The sequence below is a fragment of the Dendrobates tinctorius genome, unplaced genomic scaffold (assembly GCF_039654945.1).
Source record: "Dendrobates tinctorius isolate UK_male_01 unplaced genomic scaffold, ASM3965494v1 ptg000097l, whole genome shotgun sequence".
Classification (NCBI taxonomy): Eukaryota; Metazoa; Chordata; class Amphibia; order Anura; family Dendrobatidae; genus Dendrobates; species Dendrobates tinctorius.
Window position 1 is genome coordinate 20,987,145 of NW_027361765.1, and position 18,796 is coordinate 21,005,940.

Consider the following 18,796-nt stretch of genomic DNA (forward strand, 5'->3'; position numbering starts at 1 on the left):
CAAAAAACTGGGAAAACGTATTGACTCGTGTATAAGCCTAGGGTGGAATCCTTAGACTATGCCCATATATGCTGCTCCATAGTTTATGCCCCCATATGCTGCCACATAGACTAGGCCCTATATGCTGCTCCACAGTTTATGCCCCCATATGCTGCCCCATAGACTATGCCCCCATATGCTGCTCCATAGACTATGCCCCCATATGCTGCTCCTTAGAATATGTCCCCATATGCTGCTCCATAGAATATGCCCCCATATGCTGCTCCATAGAATATGCCCCCATATGCTGCTCCATAGACTATGCCCCCATATGCTGCCCCATAGAATACGCCCCATATGCTGCTCCATAGACTATGCCCCTATATGCTGCTCCATAGAATATGCCCCCATATGCTGCAAAAGAAAAAACATCATACTCGCCTCTCCTGGGTCCATCGCTGCTGTCTGCCGCTTCTTGTGTCAGTGACTGTTAAGCCAGCAGAGGGGCAGCGTGCACTAACCACGTTACCACGCCTCCTGCTGCCTAAACGTCACTGATACAGGATGCAGCAGAGACAGCAGTGAGCAGTGATGGACCGGGGGACAGGTGAATATCGCTATACTCACCAATCCTGCCGTGGTCTCTGCAACCTCGCTTCTCCACTGTCTCCCTTCCTGCCTTCAGCGGTCACGTGGTACCGCTCATTACACTCATGGTACCACGTGACCGCTGAAGACAGGAAGGGAGACAGTGGAGAAGCAATGCTGCCGCTGCAGAGACTGCGCCAGGACTGGTAAGTATGATCTCTGACTCTGACAAGTATGATCTCTCATATGAGGGGGCTCCCCCTCCCCCGCCGACCCCCAGGTATATGACCCGTGTATAAGCCGAGAGGGGGATTTTCAGCCCAAAAAAATGGGCTGAAAATCTTGGCTTACACGCGAGTATATACAGTACTTTGTTGAGAAATTAGTTGTAGAAATTGAAACAATCTAAATTTACAGAAAGTTCTAAAAGATATCTACTAGAAATAAGGCATTTGCAATCATTTCTTAAAGACGTGATATTTGAAATTCATGGTCTCCTGAGAGTTATTGAGATTAAACTGGGGATGAACAGGGCAGAGAACGCTACAAGTAACTGTATAATGAATGCGAGTGATATATACACTTGTCTGCCTTCGAGCTTCATCTGTCCATTACACAAAATCAGTTCAGTCTGACTTGTCTTAGAACTTGGTTGGTGTCTTGCATGCTGTCTGGTTATGTCTGTAGTTTAATATTCCAGACAGATAAGCACTTGGCTTGTGATGTTAGCTGACTGTTCAAGTAGTGGGGAGCTTCACAAAAGTAGGTCACAAGCAAAATGTCCAAGTTCATTGAACTTGATGTTAAGAGGACAGAAGACATCTTACTCTAGGGAAAGTATACGCCTGACCCCTCTGCTGTTCAACCCTGTGTCACATACAGCAATCTTGCATTTTTTTGAAGTGTGCATATTTTGCTTATAACAAATGGTCAACTACTAAAAATCATCTGGAACTATACAATAAACAATGCTTTATTACATATAACGACAGTTATATATGCTATAATAGAGAAAATATGGTAATGAACTTTTAATTGTAAAACTCAAACTATATCAAAGTCTTTAACAGCAAATAACGACTGTTGTAATACTGAAAATATGGTACATATATTGTAATATAAGAATGTTTATTATACTATGAATATAAAGTTGAGCGAAACGGGTCGGTCAAATTCAAAATTTGCCGACTTTAGCTAAAGTCGGGTTTCGCCGATCGAAACCCGACCATAGCGTGAGGTCGGCCTTGAGGTCGCCAAGCGCCAAAGTCGCATTTCAAATAATGCTTCCAGCGCCTTTTCTCAGCCAATGATGTAGGACGCACACTGTGGGCAACACGATGACATAGGCAGCGGCCACCACCATCTTAGAGAAGGACACTGAAGTGATTGGCTGGCATTGTGTGGCATCACAGTGGCTATAAATGGCCGTGTCCGCCGACCGCCATCTTACTTCTGCCGATCTTAGAATAGGGAGAAGTGCTGCTGCAGATTCTGAATAGGGAGAGCACTAGGCAGGGAAGAAGAAAAAAAATTGCTTCTGCTGATAGCGCTTTTCACTGTACAATTAGTGTGCAGTGAAAGGGGAGGATTTTTGGTGTGTGCAGCAGCGTTGTTGGTGATTAGGCTGCCTTTTAAGGCTACCTGAAAGCTGCATTGCTGTGTGCACACTGCTGTTCAAACTGCTTTTTTCAAAGCACTCCAACTTTTATTATTTTGTTCTGGCGAGTTATTGAGCGTTCATTTTTTCACACACCGTATAGCGGTGTACGCTACTCACACACTACCATGTACCGGCAGGTATCACAGACAAATAGAAGCTATCTGGGTGTGTCTCTGGAAAAACAAGCTGAGGAGATTTTCCATTTTTCCAGACCTACACATTAAAGAGCTGTCCGCTTTTCAAACAGTTTCGTATATCTGCTGTTTGATTATGGTCAAAACTAGACAGAGACAGCATGTGTCAGTCCATATAAAAATAGATGGAGATTGACAATTTTCCATACAGACACCGTATAGCGGTGTTCGCTCTTCACACACTATCGTGTACCGCCTGGTATCACGGACAAATAGAAGCTATCTGTGTGTGACTCTGGAAAAACAAGCCGAGGAGAGTTTCCATTTTTCCAGACCCACACCTTGTAGAGCTGTCCACTTTTCAAACAGTTTTGTATATCTGCTGTTTGATAACGGTCAAAACTAGACAGAGACAGCATGTGTCACTCCGTATAAAAATAAACGGAGATTGAAAATTTTCCATAGAGACACCGTATAGAGCTGTCCGATTCTCAAACAGAATTGTATATCTGCCGTTCAAATTACAGTCACTTCTATGCAGAGTCAGCGTGTGTGTGTGACACTCCATAAATACATATACGGTGCATGTGTTAGTTACACAAAAAATGTATACAGCTGTACACTTCTGATACAGTTCCGTATATCTGCTTGTTGAATTACGGTCAAATACATACTGGGAGAGCGCCTGTGACTAACAAAATATATACGTAGATTTAATTTTTTTAATACACCTTACACAGCTGGACGCACCTCATACAGTACCATCTCTCTGCTGGTATTTTTGGTACATTTTCCCAAACATGAGAAAGTATGGTGGAAGAGTCCGTGGACGTGGGCAGGGGGGAGCAGCTGGTACTGATTGTGGTGGTGCATCAGCTGGTTCTGGCAAAAGCACAATAGCAGCTAAGGCAGGAGGTGTTAAGCCTGTGTCATCATCTGGCCCAAGAAGGCCTGTAAGTTTCCCTTTTCTTGGAGTAGGAAAACCGCTTTTAAAGCCGGAGCATCAGGAACAGGTTTTGGCGTACATTGCCAAAACAGCCACCAGCTCTATTGCCTCCTCTTCTGAATGGTTGAAACCTGCAAGCACTGAGTCGTCAGTGCAGGGTTCTGGTTAGGAAAAACACCTTTCCTTGTGTCCTTCACCCCCACCAAAAGTTAAGGATGCGGCAGCCCACACTTCAGATTACTCTATGGAGCTCTTTTCACATACCATGCCTGGGTTATCCAGGCAAATCCTGAATTCCCCAGTCCAAGATGAATCTGACATGGAGTGCACTGATGTACAGTCACTGCTAGATGATTCTGCTGGTACATTGACCCAGAGCACTGCATTGCCCTCGCAGTCTACTGAGCCAGAATCTGACCCTGATGAAACTCAGGTGCCCCTTCCCGCATACTATACCACCTTTCACGGTGACACAGAGGAAGGTAAAGAGGAAAGTGCAGATGACTTTGAAGAGGAGGTGACGGATGACCAAGTTCTTGACCCGGATTGGCATCCATTGGGGGAGGAGGGTGGCGCTGGCAATATTTCAGATAAGGAGAAGGATCCGCAGCAGGCATGGACATCGCAGCAGCGGTTATCTGGCAGGCCCGTAGCTGTCCAGAAACGTGGAACAAAAACTAAAAGAGTTGCAGGACAGCTTGGCCAGACGGTCAACTTAGCACAGTGTGTAAGGCCAGAAAATGTATACCATAGTAGGAAGAGTGCAGTGTGGCACTTCTTTGTCCAAAATCCTACTGATGAGGCAAAGGTTACATGTAAGAAGTGCAGAAGGACCTTTAGCCGAGGTAAACAACTCAGAAATTTGAATACCAGTTGCATGCTTAGACATTTAATCAACATGCACTTGTAAGCGTGGACGGACTACAAAACCTCAGGTAGCACATGTGCACCTGCTTCGACTGAAGGTAGTCAGCAACGCTCCATCGCTTCCCCCACTGTACGACCACCGCCACTGTTAAGCACACCACCAGCACTAAATGTGGAGGTGTCGTCACAAGGCCAAAACACTCAGGGAATCACAATGGTTTTGCAACACAACACTGAATCTAGGCCATCACCACCAATACCATCACCAACCCCCTCTCACTCCGTCCGGTCCAACGCTACTTCCGCCATATGCAGCTCTCCAGTCCAGCTCACCCTACCAAACACTCTGAGTAGGCCAAGAAAGTACTCATCCTCTCATCCGCGTACACTGTGTTTGAACGCCTACATTGCCAAACTAATCTCATTAGAGATGATGCCCTACCGTTTGGTTGAAAGCGAAGCTTTCCATGAGCTCATGGCCTTCGCTGTTCCATGCTATGACCTACCCAGTCGGCACTTCTTTTCTCGAAAAGCCATCCCTGCCCTCCACCGGCATGTGAAAGACCACATTGTCCATGCACTAAAACAGTCAGTGAGTGGAAAGATGCAACTCACAACAGATGCATGGACCAAGATACATGGAGAAAGAGAAACCAATCACAAACTAAAATGTTTCTATACTAATGCACAAAGCATGGGCTACAAACAAGGAGAATTGGAACTACTAACACAGGAAAAGAAATATGATGTCATTGGAATCACTGAAACTTGGTGGGACAATACACATGATTGGAATACAAGACTAGAAGGATACAACTTATTTGCAAGAAACAGACTTGATAAACGAGGAGGAGGTGTCGCATTGTATGTTAGAAACATGTATATCTGCACAGAGATTGAAGTTTCAGAGACTGGGAGTTCTGTGGAAACTGTTTGGGTAAGAATACAAGGACAGAACAATGGAAAGGACACCATTGTAGGCATTTACTACAGGCCGCCTGTGCAAGCTGAAGATATGGATGAACTCTTTATGCATCAAATGGCCAAGTTCTCCAAAAAATATGACTTAGTTGTCATGGGAGATTTCAACTATCCAGACATTTGTTGGGAATCTCTCTCAGGCAAAACTAAAAGGTCAAGGAAATTCTTATCCTCTCTTGCTGATAACTTTATCTTCCAAAAGGTAGGAGAGAAAACAAGGGGAACTGCTACCTTGGATCTAATCCTTAGAAACAGGGAGGAAATGGTTGAGGAGGTAAAAGTGGCTGGAACCCTAGGAGGTAGTGACCATGCTATTTTAGAATTTTGGATAACTAGAGGAGGAAGACCTGTGAAGACTCAGACGTCAAGGTTGGAATTCAGAAAGGCAGATTTTAAGGGATTCAGAAAGAGAATTGGAGGGATCCAATGGCTGGATATCCTTAAAGACAAAAATGTCCAGGAAGGATGGGAAATCTTGAAAAATGAAATTCTCAAAGCACAATTGTTAACAATTCCGAAAAGAGGGAAGAATAGGAAGCATTTAAGGAAGCCAGGATGGATGAACACAGAACTTAGCACATGCTAAAAAGGAAGAAAAAAATGTTTATAAAATGGAAAGAGGGAGGCATATCTAAAGAAAAATATAATGCTGTCTGCAGAACCTGCAGGACACAAATCAGATTATCTAAAGCTGACAATGAATTGAGGCTTGCAAGAGATGTCAATAAAGGATTTTGGGGATATGTCAAAAGTAAAAGAAAAGTCAAAGATGCTATAGGATTTTTACAGGATGAAAATGATGAAATGGTAAGACAGGATGTTGAGATGACCGAACTTTTAAATTCCTATTTTGCATTCGTTTTCTCTCAGAAAGGAAATGTAACATCAACTGTTCTTCACTGTCCTATTAAGGGAATAGAAGAATCCAGGATATCTATAAACAGAAAGATAGTGAGGAAACACAGCTAACCTAAATGAATTCAAGTCTCCTGGTCCAGATGAATTACACCCCAGAGCACTGAAGGAGATAGCAGAAGAAATTTTTGAACCCCTCTCCATAATTTTTGAAAATTCTTGGAGAACAGGAGAAGTCCCAGAAGACTGGAGAAGAGCAAATGTTGTTCCTATCTTCAAAAAGGGGAAGAAGGTGGACCCAGGCAACTATAGGCCGGTGAGTCTGACTTCTATACCAGGAAAGATCTTTGAACAATTTATTAAACAACATGTATGTCAGTACCTGGATAAGAATGAAGTGATTAAACAGAGTCAGCATGGGTTTGTAACTAATAAGTCATGTCAGACTAACTTAATTTCCTTCTATGACGGAATCACTGATTGGGTGGATCAAGGAAATGCTGTAGATATAGTATATCTTGACTTCAGCAAAGCATTTGACAAAGTATCTCATACAATCCTTATTGAAAAAATGACTAAGTATGGAATGGACAAGGCAACTGTTAGGTGGATTCATAACTGGCTTAGTGATGGGACCCAAAGAGTGGTCGTAAATGGCTACACATCCAGTTGGAAGAATGTCTCAAGTGGGGTACCACAGGGCTCTGTCCTGGGCCCTGTATTGTTCAACATCTTTATCAACGATTTAGATGAAGGAATTGAGTGTAAACTGATTAAATTTGCTGATGACACAAAGCTAGGAGGGATAGCTAATACTAGAGAAGAGAGCGAGAGGATTCAAAAAGATATAAATAAACTGGAGAAGTGGGCAGCAACTAACAGAATGGTTTTTAACAGGGAAAAATGCAAAGTACTACATCTGGGCAATAAAAATGAAAAAAGCATATACAGAATGGGAGGAATAGGGCTAAGCAACAGCACATGTGAAAAAGACTTGGGTGTACTAATAGATCACAGACTGAATATGAGTCAACAGTGTGATGCAGCAGCAAAAAAGGCAAATGCAATTCTAAGATGTATTAACAGAAGCATACAGTCTAGATCACATGAAGTCATTATTTCCCTCTACTCCTCTTTGGTCAGACCTTATCTGGAATATTGTGTCCAGTTTTGGGCACCGCATTTTAAAAAAGACATCAACAAACTGGAGCAAGTTCAGAAAAGAGCAACCAGAATGGTAACCGGTCTGCAAACCCTGTCATATGAGGAAAGGTTGCAGGATTTGGGATTGTTTAGTTTGCAAAAGAGAAGACTGAGAGGAGACTTAATAGCTTTCTACAAATATCTAAAGGGCTGTCACATTGTAGAAGGATCAACTTTATTCTCATTTACACAAGGAAAGACTAGAAGCAATGGGATGAAACTGAATGGGAGGAGACAAAGATTAAATATTAGAAAAAATCTTTTTGACAGATAGAGTGATCAATGAGTGGAACAAGCTGCCACGAGAAGTGGTGAGTTCTCCTTCAATGGAAATCTTCAAACAGCGGCTGGACAGACATCTGACTGGGATGATTTAGCGAATCCTGCTTTGAGCAGGGGGTGGGACCAGATGGCCCAGGATGTCCCTTCCAACTCTACGATTCTATGATTCTATGATCACTGCGCACTGGGTTAATGTGGTGGATGCAGGCTCCACAGGGCATAGCTGCGGTGGAACAGTGCTGCCTAGCCCACGGTATAGGAAACAGTTGGCTGTAGGCTTTTGACCCTCCTCCTCCATCATAAGCGAAAGCTGGTCCACAGAGCGCAGTCGCACGAGCACTCCATCCACAGCTGGCAGTGTTGCACACGAGGTATCCCACTATTGAACAGCTAGTAGTAAGTGTCAGCAGGCTGTGTTAAAGATGATGTCTTTGGGTGGCAACAAACACACAGCAAAGGTACTGGCCGACTACTTGCAGCGGCAAACTGAGTCATGGCTGGGCAGTCTACATCTTGAGCCAGGCAAGGTAGTCAGTGATAGCGGCCGTAATTTTGTGGCAGCCATAGCCCGTGCAAAACTCACACACATACCTTGCCTGGCTCACACTTTGAACCTGGTGGTGCAGTGCTTCCTTAATAATTATCCGGAGTTAACATCCCTGCTCCATAAGGTGCGAAGTGTCACGACTGCAGCCGCAGACACGGCCCAGCAGGCGCCTCCACGCCAAGGCGAGGGGCGGGCGTCCCCTGGGGATGCAATATGGACCCTCTATACCACAGAGGGGGACTCGGGTCTACCCAAACTAGGGAAGGGCAGTGACCGGGATACTGTGGCAGCTGAGCATGTGGAAAAGGACACGTAGGACTTGATGACACCACACTACTTCCGGTATAAATAAAGTAAAGTTTACTTAAAGTAAAGTCACAGTACACAGACAAAACAGGGCTAAACCAGGCTCCAGATTTCACACCTCACAGAAGGGTACCACCCAGTGGATCCCAAGGCACCATCGGATCACCAAGGCACTCATAAGCGGGACATCGGGACACAGGCAGGATGTCAGGACACACAAGGTCATCAGGACACATGAGGTCATCAGGACATCAGGACACACGAGGTCATCAGAACATCAGGACACGCGACGTCATCAGGACATCAGGACACATGAGGTCACCAGGACATCAGGATACACGAGGTCATCAGGACATCAGGGTACACGAGGTCATCAGGACATCAGGGTCACCCACAGGACATCAGAGTTACCGGCAGACATCAGAAGGGAGTCATTTGGTTCCAGACATCCAACACTACCTACAGGCACCATTGCAGTCATCAAGCTCCAGGCTCCAGGCAGCGGACCTAGGAAGGAACTCAAGCGTGATGGTGCTAACACCGCAGGATTGCTGGGCCTGCATGGAGCTAGCACCGCATGGTAGTCAGAGCACAGCATAGTAGATACTCAGCAGGAACACCGGTTGCAAGAGTCTCAGAGTCACTGGGTACGGGGCTCCAAACACAGAGGGATTCCCGGAACATAACACAGCAGACAGTTCAGACATGGTCAGGTACAGGACAGGTACAGGATCAAGGATTCAAGCCCGGATACACCAACTCCAGGGCAGGGCGAATTTAGACAGGGTCAGGTACAGGACAGGTATAGGATCAAGGATGCAGGCCCGGATATACCACCTCCGGGGCAGGGCGAGGGAACAGGACAAAGCAGGAATCAAGGCAGGGAATTTGATACCATAACCGAGACAGACGAGGTCCACAGACACGAGACACACATAGCAAAGTCCAGGAGCTTTGTGAGTTTTGAGTAGCTCTGGCCCTGCCCATAAGGCAGGGTAAGTTTAAAAAGGAGCTGCCCCTCAGAAATTGGCTGGGGACAACAATTCAAGTACACACACTAACCCTGATAAAAGCAGGGGAGGTGTGGCCGCACACACCCTAAGCACACACAGAAACCATTGCAGCACAATCAGTGCAGGAACTGCAGCTTAGAGCACCTGGCATCGTTTGCAAGCCTAGACACACGTGGAAAGTCATGCACCAGCTGCAAATGACCTCACAACCCACAGACAGCTTCCACAGCGGCGACCAGGAACAGCACATGTGAATGGTCAAGCAGCAGAGCAAAGACCTAACACCATATGTGCAGCTACGCAGCAGAGCAGGGAACTGAGCAGGCTCCATACAGGTAACAGCCAGCAGTATCCCAGCTCAATTAGGGGGAAAGGGGTTAAAGCAGATTGTCATGGCATTGTCACGCCAACAAGCAGATACAGACAGAACGGCGTGACGCGAAGGCTGTGCTCACACATTCATTGCTCAAACGTCCACTCCACTCATATGCAGAAGTTGCAGCGATTGCTCCACCTCCCCAAGCACCGCCTAATCATAGACGTTGCAACAAGGTGGAACTCCACCCTGCACATGGTTGAGAGGCTGTGCGAACAGAGGCAGGCTGTAATGCATTTGTGGGAGGATACACGGGCAGGCAGTTTGAGGGAAGACATGGAATTGTCGGGTGTGCAGTGGTCGAAGCTGAAAGACCTCTGTAAAGTCCTTCAGTCTTTTGAGGAATGCACACGGCTGGTAAGCGCAGATGACGCCACCATAAGCTTGAGAATCCCACTTATGCGTCTGCTCATGCAAAGTTTGATGCACATTAAGGATCTTGCGTCTGCAGCAGAGGAGGAGGAGGATGAGGGGGATGATTATTTTGGGCTGGAGGATGCTTCTCAGGGTGCAAGAGAAAATGTTAGTGGTCCAAGGTCAGGTACAGTGTTTGTGTGTGACTGTAGGGATGTGGATTTGCCAGAAAGTGCTCCTCCACCCAGCAGTGGCAGTGCATTATTGACACCTGGAACATTGGCCTACATGTGCGATTATGCCTTGCGGATCCTAAAAAGGAACCCACGCATTGCCAAAATGATGAAAGATGATGACTACTGGCTGGCCAGCATCCTCGATCCACGCTACAAAGGCAAATTACACAACATCATGCCACAGGAGAACCTAGAGATAATATTGGCTAACAAACAAGCAAATCTGGTAAACCGTTTGTTTGAGGCTTTCCCAGCACACAGCAGTGGTGCTGGTTATCCCACAAGCCATAGTGGACACAATGGAAGAGGTGTTCGTGCTGCACACAGCCGAATTGGCGTTGGAGACAGGGGTTTAATGGCCATGTTGTGGAATGATTCTCAAGTCCCGCTCACAAGACTGCTAATACTGCATCAATTAAAAGTGACAGGAGACAGCAGTTGTCAACTATGGTTACAAACTACTTCTCCCATATTGATGTTCTCCCTCACAGGTCATTCCCCTTTGACTATTAGTCCTCTAAACTGGACACCTGGCCTGAATTGGCACACAATGCCTTACAGGAGCTCGCTTGCCCTGCTGCTACTTTGTTATCTGAAAGAGTCTTCAGTGCTGCTGGATCAATCCTGACAGAAAAAAGGACCTGTCTGTTGACCCAAAATGTTGATGATCTAACCTTCATTAAAATGAACCAAGCATGGGTTTCAAAGGATTTTGTCCCACCTTCCCCTGATGACACATAGGTTGCCAGAAATCTGCCTCGCTTTTGTCCTCCTCTTCCTCGGACTTGCCCAATTCCGCCATTTGCAGCAGCTTAATGTCCAGCCTACACATCAACATATGCTATTTTTTAAACCTCTCTAACTGGGATGCCCACCCCCCCAATGGCTGGGGTCACCACCTGGCGCACCCGGGCAAGTGCCGTTGCTCTGAACAGGTGGATGGGCCCACTGATGGCCGACGGCACTGGCACAGGGCCCCTCATAGTACAATACAGTGTCTCTGATGGTTGGGGGGCCCACTCGCCGTCAGACACACCAGCGTACTATGATGGGACCTGTGCCAGTACTGTCGGCCACAAGTGTGCCCCCCCTGCTTGGTCATGGCCCCAGCACTTGCAAGTTGCAATACTTACCTCTCCCTGCTCCACTACTGTGTAGTCTGGGCAGTTAAATCCTTCACAGGGACGGCCACTAGAAATTTGGTGTATTGATCAATGATGGTTAAGTTGTAGCTATGGCCTGTCCTGCTGGCCTCTACCTTCAGATGATCAATGGCTACCATTTGTAATGGACATCAACTTACAAACGGATGCAGTGGTGCTTTATGATCACCTTTCACAGTTGTGATAGTCACAGACGTGTGACATTCCTGCCACCATTTTTCAATGTCTCCTCTCATGCCAATCCAATAGAATCGCCTGCGCCCTGTGGCTTCTGTCTTTTGCACTCCAAAATAACCCGACACATCATGATAGGCAGTGAGGACCATGTCTACATCTCTCCCTGTGATCACAATTTGATGGAGACGAGTAACGGTGATGTGATCCACGGTACTGCGACAAAGCAATCCTTTCTTCACAAACAACCATTTTTGCTGTCTCCAGAGACACAGTAATCGAGGGTCTGCATCGCCTCTGCAACATCTACCGGGAGGTTTTCCCGCTATGAGTAATTCCCAAATTTCTGCTAACACTCGATTTTCCGTCTGCACTTGTATCCATGTAGTTTCCAGTAGCGGAGAGTCTGGACTGGCTTACTGAGATTGAAATATAAATGAAGATTCAAAAGTACCACAACACTGTATACTGTTGTACGCTTCGAATACCTTTCCCTTTTTCTACTTTTTAAATTCTGGTGTAATGCATAGTGAGCCTGTGAGTGTCTGTGTCTGACTCCGGAAGTATAGATGGAAATTTACAATTACCCCTAGACTGGATACCCCTGGTATGTGCTGATACAGTACCTTTGTTCAACAATTTTTATTTCGGTATCATCCATTGTGAGTGAGCGTGTATGGTTTACGCCTTCTATATATAAGGTGAATCGGAGAAACCAATTTTTACCCTATACTCGATACAGCTTGTATCTTGTTATACAGTACCTTTGTTCGACATTTAGTATTATGGTCTAATCCATACTGAGTGAGCATCTTAGAGTGACTACAGGACTATGTATATGGAGATTTCAATTGTACCCTATAATATATATACTTGCTATCTGGTTATCCAGTACCTTTTTTACAATATTTTTTATTATGGTCAAACTCAGACTGAGTGAGCATCTGTGGGTGACTCCGGAAAAATAGACCTAGATTTCAAATTTGGCCAACACTGTATACAGCTGTAGGCTTCTGCAACAGTAACCTTTTTTGCTATTTAGATTCTGGTGTAATCCATAATGAGCCTGTGAACGTCTGTCTGTTACTCTGGAAATATATTTGGAGATTTAAGATTACCCCAACACTGTATACAGCTGTATATTCTTGTGTAATCCATACTGGGCCTGAGAGCATTTGTGTCTGCCTCCTGAAATATATACGGAGATTCAGAATGTTAACACTATACTATATATACCTTGTATCTGGTGATATTGTACCCTTTTTCAACTTTTTATTTTATTGTGTACTCCATACTGAGCCTGTGAGCATCTTTGTATGACTCATGAAATATACATGGAGATTTACTGTTATCCCTAGACTGTATAGAGCTGTACGCTTCTGATACAGTACCATATACCTGCTGGTATTTTGGGTCCATTTTCCAAAACATGAGGAAGTATGGTGGAAGAGGATGCGGACATGGGCGTGGGGGGCAACCTGGTACTGATGGTGGTGTTGCATCTGCTGGTAGTGTCAAAAACACAAAAGCAGCTAAGGCAGGAGGTGTTGAGCCTGCGTCATGGTGTAGCTCTGGAATGCCTGTAAGGCTCCCTTTTCTGGGAGTAGGTAGACTGCTTTTAAAGCTGGAGCATCAGGAACTGTTTTTGGCTTACATTGCTGAAACAGCCTCCTGCTCTATTGCCTCCTCTTCTGAAGTTTCAAAATATGCACGCACTGAGTCGTCAGTGAAGGCTTCTGGTCAGGAGCAACCCCTTTCCATGTGTCCTTCACCCACACCAAAAGTGAAGGATGCGGCAGCACACACTTCAGATTACTCCATGGAGCTCTTTTCACATAACATGCCTGGGTTAATTAAAAATGGGGCCCATCATATACTGGAGCATTCCAAATGGGGGACATCAGACACTGGATCAGCATTTACGGGGCTCATTATACACTGGAGCATTAGAAATGGAGCCCATTATATATGGAGCATTATTAGGGCCCATCATTCACTGGAGCATCATCCATGAGGCCCATCATATACTGGAGCATTCCAGATGGGGGACATCAGACACTGGAGCAGCATTTACGTGGCCCATTATCCACTGGAGCATTAGAAATGGTGCCCATTATATATGGAGCAATATTAGGGCCCATCAAACACTGGAGCATCATCCATGAGGCTCATCAAATACTGGAGCATTCCAGATGGGGGATATCAGACACTGGAGCAGCATTTACAGGGCCCATTATACACTGGAGCATTAGAAATGGAGCCCATTATATATGGAGCATTATTTAAGCCCATAAGACACTGGAGCATCATCCATGGGGCCCATCATATATTGGAGCATTCTAAATGGGGCAGATCATACACTGGAGCAGCATCTATGGGGCACATTATACACTGGAGCATTAGAAATGGAGCCCATTATATATAGAGCATTATTTGGGCCCATAAGACACTGGAGCATCATCCATGGGGCCCATCATATACTGGAACATTCTGCATGGGGCAGATCAGACACTGGAGCAGCATCTATGGGGCACATTATACACTGGAGCATTAGAAATGGGGCCCATTATATATGGAGCATTATTTGGGCCCATAACACACTGGAGCATCATCCATGGGGACCATCATATACTGTAGCATTATGTGGAGCTCATCATATACTGTATGGAACATTATATGTGACCAATTATTCTGTATGGAGAAACATATGGGGCTCATTATTCTGTATGGCCATACTGTATGGAGTAATATACTGTCCTTTTTTTGAGCTATTGTACAATTTAAAATAGATCAGTCATGTCATGTATGCAGTCAAGTATTTGTCATTGTACTATACCTATATTTCTGTGCCATATCGGAGCATCATGAGTTGTGGTATGTGTTAAAGGGGCGGACTCACACTCTTTGGCCCAGGGCACACGAAAACCTGGAGCCAGCCCTACCCCCCCACAACTTTAGCCAAATAACCCCCAGTTTTCAATGCGTAACTATTATTATGAAGTAAATTAAGGTTGACAAGCTTCAGTAATAAGAATCAATGTTTTTGGCATTAAAATTGGCACTGTAGGTGTGTTTACTGTCCTCCACTCCCTGCCGACTTTGCTTCCCCATTGACTTGCATTGGGTGTCGTGTTTCAGTCGGCCTCCGACTATTCCCTATAGTCGGCCGATTTCGTTCCACCCGACTTTTGCGAAAGTCGGGTTTCATGAAACCCGACTCAACCCTAAAAAAGGCAAAGTCGCTCATCTCTATATGAATATTTAATAATCTTCATAATCATTATTAGAATAATTATAAATATTTACTATGCTTATGGAGTGCTAGCTAGAGATGGGCGAACATGTACGGAAAACGTTCACTATTCTCAAATTCGGCACGAATGTAGCACAATCGGATTCTTGTTTGTTTTCACAAGCATTTTTACTCAAAGACAGCAAAAGTCAGTCACAGTACGGTAAATCATCTCGTTTCCACTAATACTTTTTTAATTAATTTTGTTAGAATGGTGGTGCTGTATGATGAGCAGGGGGACATGTTTGATGAGGGGAGGGGGCAAGGTTAGGCCTGTTTCACACTTGCTTTTTTTTGCAGCGCGTTTTTTATGAGCATGCATGAAAAAAACGCAGCGTTTTTAAGCGTTTGTATGCGTTTTTAGTGCGTTTTTACCGCGTTTGCGTTTTTTTCCAACATTAGGTGGCCACTCACACTAACCCAAACCATGAATTTACTAACCCTAACCCTGAACCTAACCCTAACCCTAACCCTGACCCTAACCCTAACCCTAACCCTAACCCTTAACCAAACCATACTTAACCCTAACCCTGACCCTAACCCTAACCCTAACCCTTAACCAAACCATACTTAACCCTAACCCTGACCCTAACCCTGACCCTAACCCTAACCCTAACCCTAACCCTAACCCTGACCCTAACCCTAACCCTAACCCTGACCCTAACCCTAACCCTAACCCTAACCCTTAACCAAACCATACTTAACCCTAACCCTGACCCTAACCCTGACCCTAACCCTAACCTTAACCCTAACCCTTAACCAAACCATACTTAACCCTAACCCTGACCCTAACCCTGAACCTAACCCTTAACCAAACCATACTTAACCCTAACCCTGACCCTAACCCTGACCCTAACCCTAACCCTAACCCTGACCCTAACCCTAACCCTAACCCTTAACCAAACCATACTTAACCCTAACCCTGACCCTAACCCTTAACCAAACCATACTTAACCTTAACCCTAACCCTAACCCTGACCCTAACCCTAACCCTAACCCTGACCCTAACCCTTAACCAAACCATACTTAACCCTAACCCTGACCCTAACCCTGACCCTAACCCTAACCCTAACCCTAACCCTGACCCTAACCCTAACCCTAACCCTGACCCTAACCCTAACCCTAACCCTAACCCTTAACCAAACCATACTTAACCCTAACCCTGACCCTAACCCTTAACCAAACCATACTTAACCTTAACCCTAACCCTAACCCTGACCCTAACCCTAACCCTAACCCTAACCCTGACCCTAACCCTTAACCAAACCATACTTAACCCTAACCCTGACCCTAACCCTGACCCTAACCCTAACCCTAACCCTGACCCTAACCCTTAACCAAACCATACTTAACCCTAACCCTGACCCTATCCCTGACCCTAACCCTAACCCTAACCCTGACCCTAACCCTTAACCAAACCATAATTAACCCTAACCCTGACCCTAACCCTGACCCTAACCCTAACCCTAACCCTAACCCTGACCCTAACCCTTAACCAAACCATACTTAACCCTAACCCTGACCCTAACCCTGACCCTAACCCTAACCCTGACCCTAACCCTAACCCTAAACCCCCTTAACTAACCCTAACTTTACCCAAACCCCTAAATTCCATTGTCTAAACTAATGGTAAAAAAAAAAACGCATGTGCAAAAAAACGCATACATAAGCATGCCAATGCGCACATATGCTCACCATAGACTTATAATGGGTGTCTTGCTGTAAAAAAACGCATTGCGCGCGCATGCGTTTTTTTGAGGCAAATCGGACGCACAAAAAATGCAACAAGTTGCATTTTGTGCGCCCGAGCGCATACCGCAAAAAACGCATGCGCGGTAAAACGCGTACAAACGCATGTGTATGCGCACATAAGCGCATCCCATGCAAAGTATAGGAAAAAAAAACGCATGCGCTATTTAGCGCTAAATTACCGCGAAAAAAAACGCAAATGTGAAACCAGCCTAAAAAGAGTGTCTGAAGAGATTACAGGAGCTTTTTATTCACTTAACTTTATGTGTGCTGATTGTGGCAAACAATCATTATCATTACATAGAAAACATCCACAACCTCATGACACAATGTCTTCTGTGATTGGTTGCCAAAGTCACATGTCCGTGGCCATATAAAAAGCAGACATTTTGTTTTGCTTTTAGTTAGTCAGGGCAGGAGTCAGGTAACCCACACTTTGCTCTCCCCTTTAACCATGTGCTTTATTTTTATCCTCCTGTGTTCCCTTGCCATCCACATTCATCACCCTATCCCCCCTCCATCACGACTCATACACATCAGCCCCTCTATACTTCCTTCTCCCATGTACAGCTCCCACACACTCCTCACCTTCCTGAGAAACCTCAGCCCATCTTGCCCAAACACATCGCAGAAAAAAACTACTTACAATTCCAACAACTATTGGCTCTTTATCTTCCTTCTCCTACTGATTTCAGGGGACATCTCCCCCAACCCTGGTCCACCATCCCCCAACCTCAACCCTTACCCTACCTCATATCGAAACCACAATAATCTGATTAACATTACTTGCACTCCCTCATCTCAATCTTTTAATTGTGCCCTCTGGAATCCACTGTCTGCTTGTAACAAGCTTCCTTTCCTACACAACTACTTTCTGAACAACTCTCTTAATCTGTTGGCCCTCACTGAAACCTGGATTCAGGATTCTGACACTGTCTCTCCTGCTGCCATTTCCTATGGTGGCTTACAATTCTCTCACTCCCCGAGACCCACAAACAGAACTGGTGGTGGAGTTGGCATACTCCTGTCCCCACAATGCACTTTCCAGGTCATCCCCCCAGTCCCATCACTCTTATTCCCTTCTTTTGAGGTCCACACCATCAGGCTCTTCCGTCCCCTCTCCCTCAGGGTAGCGGTCATATACCGGCCCCCAGGCTCACCCACCCACTTCCTTGACCACTTTTCAGCCTGGCTGCCACACTTCATGTCCTCAGAACTACCAACCATCATCCTGGGAGACTTCAACATCCCCATTAACAGCCCTAATTCCACATCTGCATCCCAGCTTCTATCACTAACCACCTCTCTAGGCCTCTCACAGCTTTCAACCTCTGAGACACATAAGGACGGTAACACCCTTGATGTGGTCTTCTGCCGGCTCTGTTCAATCTCCCACCTAAACAACACTCACCGCTTCCACTCTCTGACCACAACATTCTCTCCTTCATGCTCACAAATCCTCGCCCACCCCAGCTCATTCCTACCTACCACACAGTCAGAAATCTACAAGCTATTAACCCTCAGACACTTTCAGATTCCCTACACTCATCTCTGTCCCCAATCTCCTCTCTTTCCTGTCCTAATCTGGCTGTTCATCACTACAATGACACTCTTAGAAGCACCCTTGACCAAGTAGCTCCCCTCACCCTCAGAACCTCCAAACATAGAGTAAAACAGCCCTGGCTCACATCGCAAACTCAACTTCTCCAGCGATGCTCCAGGAGTGCTGAACGCCTATGGAGAAAAACCCGCACACCAGAAGACTTCATCCACTTCAAATTTATGTTAAGAACCTATAACGCTGCCCTTCACCTTGCCAAACAGACCTACTTCACCACCCTGATCTCCTCACTAACCAACAACCCCAAGAAACTTTTTGACACTTTTCACTCCCTCCTCAGGCCAAAAGCACAAGCCCCGATCACAGACATTTGTGCTGATGACCTGGCCTCCCACTTTACAGAAAAAATAGATAATATCCGTCAAGAAATCTGCTCCCAACCACCAAGTGCTGTGACTCCCATCCCTTCCTGCATCTCCCCTGGCTCACTCTCCACATTTGATCCCATCACAGAAGAAGAAGTCTCCAGA